General features: G+C 46.7%; 1 non-coding gene across 1 annotated transcript; it reads right to left on the bottom strand.

Moving 5' to 3' along the window:
* Positions 1-2543: 2543 nt before the first annotated feature.
* LOC138824470 (U6 spliceosomal RNA) lies at positions 2544-2646 on the bottom strand. The gene has a single exon (XR_011371093.1). It is a non-coding gene; the product is annotated as a U6 spliceosomal RNA (small nuclear RNA).
* Between the last annotated feature and the right edge of the window lie 2760 nt (positions 2647-5406).

Below are 5406 nucleotides of genomic sequence, written 5' to 3'. Positions count from 1 at the left end.
CTAGAGGAAGACTATGTCCTTCCTGAAGCAGATGGAAACATCGCTGGCGATGCTTTTAAGAGATTGCCAAAATCTTTGTCCATGTAGCATGTCTTGTTGTCATGGTAACAGCAAGATGGATGGGTCCTTCCTCTATTCTCTTTGCTTGGCCTTCATGGATTTATTTAATACGCTTTTATAACAGATAGACAAGTTCCACTTAAAAGTGGATGTTCTACTCTCCTGGCTACTGGTATAAAGTAAGAATGTTGAAGGTGAAATGACTGGTTTTAGGCATATGATCTTTTGTCCCTCCACCTCCACTCTCTAGAAAAATTTTGTAGACTTATTAATTCCTAAATTGTGTACAAATTATCCCAAAGTATGAGTGCATTGGACCTTCTATTTTTTTTTAAAGTTCAAAGCTGATAAGCATTTCTTTCTAACTGTTAGGATTTGGAGTTTCCTTTCCAGGCCTACTGTAGGAATTTTACCAACAGCTTTATCATTGATGGACCGCGCACTTAACCACATGAATGGCAGCTGGCATTTTCAGGATTTATGGCAATTCTGCCATCCATCAGTCTGGTGAAGTCGGCTGGAGAAGCACGGTCACTCCCATTGGGCAGGAGGGCGGGGGGGGGGGGAGGGGGGAAACTGTGGCATGGGAAAGTTAGAGACGCTTTCCAGGGTTGTGCAATTCATGAATGGAGGCACCATTAATGTGCTCAGGGTTTCTGACACCCACGGATGTCCTCCCCCTCCCCCACCAGCGGCAGAATCTTCTTCGCTGAATGCTACCTCATCTATTTCAAATGTGTATCCCATCATAATGCAAACACTTGTTAAAGTAGGAGTGTGAAAAAGGCATTTCAAGGTCAATGCCTTGGCATTCATTATCTTTAAAGGACACTTGGAAGAAGAGTGTAAAGAAAGAAATCAATTCACTAGATATCTGTCTCAAAGATTCTATTATTCCATGTAGATTGGGCTAAAGGGGCCTTGTGCTTGCTGTCTTTTCTTTCTTTCTTTCTTTCTTTTTGTCGGCTGTGGGTCTTGAACTCTGGGCCTGGGCGCTGTCCCTCAGCTCTTCAGCTCAAAGTTAGCGCTCTACCACTTGAGCCACAGTGCCACTTCCGGTTTTCTGAGTGGTTTATTGGAGATCAGAGTCTCACGGACTTTCCTGCCTGGGCTGGCTTTGAACCATGATCCTCAGATCTCAGCCTCCCAAGTAGCTAGGATGACAGGCGTGAACCACCAGCGCCTGGCTGTGTTTGCTGTCTTTAGACAGGCTGTGGGTACTATATGTGTTGGCTGTGATGGTTATTTTCTGCTCCGAGGGTTGATGCCATTACCTGTTAGGTTTTGAGCATGGAACGTTTGGCTCCATGGAGTGGTCCTGGCAGAAGTTTCTGTGGCCCCACACCCAGCAGCAGAGCTCTCCAGCAATCCGATGGGGAGCTCTTCAGGAGCAAGTCGGGAAGCTACTGCTAGTGTAGATCCTTTCTCAGATACCACAAGAGGAACTGAACAGTGCTGCCAACTGGGAAACTGAGGGCATCCTGCATTCGAATTACGTGGGAGAGTGTTTTGAGTCTGGTTTCTGGAATTTGTATAATGCTGGAACAGTTTTGCTTTGTCTAGAAGAGAATACAGTTCATGATCAAAAGCTGAGGCATGCTTAGATTCTGACCATCTCTGGGTTGTGACTACATAGGACACAGGCACCCATCATTGCTTGGGCTTTATCTAGGACCAAAATATTTGGTAATTGGTTATACCAATAGGATGGTTGAAGTTGCAATAGAATTCTCAAGAGACATCAGTCACGGTTCAGAGGCAAATTTCATGAATGAAGTTCACAGGCCTATGTGGACATTCCTGCTTACAATGCTTGTATTCCTTCTCTCTCAAGCTACTGATCTGGAGTGTTCTATTCCATGGCATTTTCCATGGAGTTTTCTATTCCAGGCCCGTTACACATGTCAACCAATTCTTTCCAATATATCTCTAATCCTTCAGGGTCCCTCTATTTCCAGGGCTCTCCTCCCTGTTCTTACCACCAGTGTGTCTCCCCCAGTACGATATGGCTTTCCAGCTTGTTTTCATCTTCTCTTACCACTTCAAGATCCACTCTTTACATTCTGGCCAAAGTTGCACTTTAAAAAGACATATTAGCTAACTCATGCCATTCAAAAAAGAAAGGCTCTCCTCACATCTCAAATAGAATGTCAACTTCGTCATTTGGCTCTGAGTCTTCACAGGCATCCATCTTGGGTTTCCCATCACCGATTGAAAACTGGGAAGTTTTCTAATATCTCAGTGATCAGATGGCTGGGAGAGGTTACAACAGGATGAGGAGAAGAAGCATCGTCAAAAACAGTCAAATCACCATCTCAGAGAGCACGGCAGGTTTTGCCAGGCATCAGCTGGGGCCAGTTTGGGAAGAGGGGGTGATACCAGTGGGGGTTGTAGCAGTGGAAGTGGGAATGACTCCTAGCTAGTGACTCCATGTGGGTTACCGTCAGATTCTTGCCTGGCAGCCCACTCCCCCTGCCTCCCCCCAGAATAGGGAACACATCACAAATTTGCATGCCCTCATCATGTGGGGGCCATGCTAACCATCTCTGCCTCATCTCAGTGTTAGTGTACACACCACCAATGTGTGCACAGACATGGGAATTTACATCAGCAGTGGGGCACTAGGGTAGGTTGCCCGTAGTGGGGGTGGAGCTATTGGAAATCATTGAGAAAAAGAAATGTAAGGCACCCGATTGATCACCTGATTAGCTGGCTCCAGCAGTGTAGGCAGATGGGAAGCACTAAGGGCGGAACCAAGATGACTGAGGGGAAGAAAATTCCAGGGGGACCTTTGGCAGGCACTCATGGCACAATGGCTGTGCTGAGCATCTTCAGGACCAGGTCAAGCAAGCAGGAACGCTCCTCTTCCTGCTGCTTCTTGCCCCATACCCAGCATATAAAGATTTGCCAGTGTAAAGAAAGAAGCGGGAGGGGCGATAATGGTTTTCTGAGGTCGTAAGTCGTGGGGATGGCAGTAAGGTTTGCATCCTTCGGCAAGTCTTGGTGACTCTGCTATTGGAAAATGGAGGATACCATGCAGCAAACCTGTCAATGTTCCGTCTGCAAGCCTTCCTCCATGTGCCCTTAACAGAAACTGATTTCTGTTTTGGTTTGTTTTTTGGGTCCGTTCATGGGGCCTGAACTCTGGGCCTGGGCGTTGTCTCTCAGCTCTTCAGCTCAAGGCTAGCACTCTACCACTTGAGCCACAGCGCCACTTCTGGCTTTTTTGGTTATGTGGTGCTGAGGAATCGAACCCAGGGCCTCAGGCATGCAAGGCAAGCGCTCTACCACTGAGCCACCTTCCCAGTCCCAGAAACTGATTTCTGAGCACTTAAAATGTGGCTAGTGTGAAGAAACAATTACATCTGAACTTTTACTTCCGTTTTCTCTCTTTTTAGAAAAATATTCATTTATTTATTTGGTTTCTTGAGAGGTTGTTTCACAACGTCGCTCAAGCCTCAAACTCATGACGTTCCTGCCTCAGACTCCTAGGTGCTGGGATTACAGGTGAGCACCACCATACCTGGCTTTGTTGATTCTTAATCAGTTTCAAAAGCCAAGTATGGCTAGGTGTGCCTCCACTGAACCATACAATCAGCGAGGTTGTGGATCCTGTCACTGATGGACAGAATAACTGTGATGGAAGTTGAAAAACATAAATAAATATCTGTCTACTGGCCTCACGTGACTGTCAGCATGATCAAGGGGTTTTAACATGTCTAAGAACTTTCACTGAGTGTAGGGATGGCAGACTGAAGTGCGGCTTAGAAACCAGGCACTAATTGAAAATTCACACCTAAGTAAATGGATTTAAATTACTTGTGGCTCCACGTCTTTAAAGAGGTAGCTTAGGCTTGGTTATCTTGAAAACTTCTCTGGAATTGGTGGTGCTTCATCAATCAAACTAGAGAGGATAAGCAGGGTAAGGTTTGCATATGACGGAGGATATTAACTGCTGAGAAGAAATGAATACCTAATGTCAGCTCTCCCCTCCCCCATTATTCATGTACATTTCTCTCGTCATCCTGCTTACCCCAAAAGCTTCCTCCCCTCCCTTTCCTTCTAGCTTGTCGTTTCTGCTAGGATAGGCTCCAAAGAGCCGGGTGAACACACTGTTAAATATCTTATGCCAGCGATCGATCGTGGGGGAGGCCTCCGTGGAAAAGCAGGAAGAAGAGGCCAGCCTTGTGTCCAGTGGACAGCAGGGCGGATGGAAATAAAGCGGTCTCGTGCTGCGACTGCCCTGAGGGCTGGTCCAGAATTCACATGGTGCCTGCAGCTGGTGGCCTGAGGTACTCTCCGGGAGGCAAAATATTGCCTTTGCTAGGATTCTGTGTTATCGTGTTGTTTTTTGGTTTACTCCTGGGTATAATCGAATGACCCCCCTTTCTTGCCGTGGGACTCTCATGATTTCTAGCAGATTCTCTCTTATGAAGGGATAGGGTAATAGGTGGGAGAGCCAGAGTAGATAGTAGGTAACTTTAACTCTATTTTTGTTGTTGTTGTTGGTCGTGGGGCCTGAACGCTGGGCCTGGACGCTGTCCCTCAGCTCTTCAGCTCAAGGCTAGCCATAGTGCCACTTCCGGCTTTTTCTGCTTATGCAGTGCTGAGGAGTAGAACCCAGGGCCTCATGCATATGAGGCAAGCACTCTGCCACTGAGCCTCCTTCCCAGCCCTTTCACTCTATTTTTGACATAGACAGAAACTTTTATCTTTTTTTTTTTTTGGTTGGTCGTGGGGCTTGAACTCTGGGCCTGGGCGCTGTCCCTCAGCTCTTCAGCTCAAGGCGAGCCCTCTACCACTTGAGCCACAGCACCACTTCCCTATCTGATTTTTGAATGCTGGGCATACAGACATCATCCATACTGTTTTCTCATTAAAGCATCAAAGCATTCAATGTTGCTGCCGGTCTTCTTGTTGCATTAGCAAGAATGGCATCCTGCAGGTTTTCACATGAGGATGTTGAGGTGTGATCAGTATGGGCCACTAGTCTACAAACCGTGTATCGCTGCAGCATGTGGCACAGAGAGGCACAGAGCAGAGCTTGACAAACAGTTTTTGGGATGAGTGAACAAAGTTACTAGTAGGCTTTCTTTTGCAGGATTGCTAAGAACTATAGCATCGGTCCTTAGCTAGCCTGGGGAACTTTTGCTGACCTTATGTGATTGTCTGAGCAGGCTCTCTCCAGCAAGCTCACATACAGCTGCTGTCTGTTCAGATATGTTCCAACAACAGTCAAATACCAGAGCTGGGAGGAGCTGGTCTTCCTTCACATTTTGAAGCCACATGGCATGTATATTACAGAGTTGCTCGGCGCTACCTGTTGGCAGCCACAGTTACCTGAGG

The sequence above is a fragment of the Dipodomys merriami genome, unplaced genomic scaffold (assembly GCF_024711535.1).
Source record: "Dipodomys merriami isolate MVZ:Mamm:240054 unplaced genomic scaffold, mDipMer1.0.p SCAF_129, whole genome shotgun sequence".
NCBI lineage: Eukaryota > Metazoa > Chordata > Mammalia > Rodentia > Heteromyidae > Dipodomys > Dipodomys merriami.
Note: the sequence above shows the minus strand (reverse complement) of the source record. Positions and strands in the feature narration are given on the sequence as shown.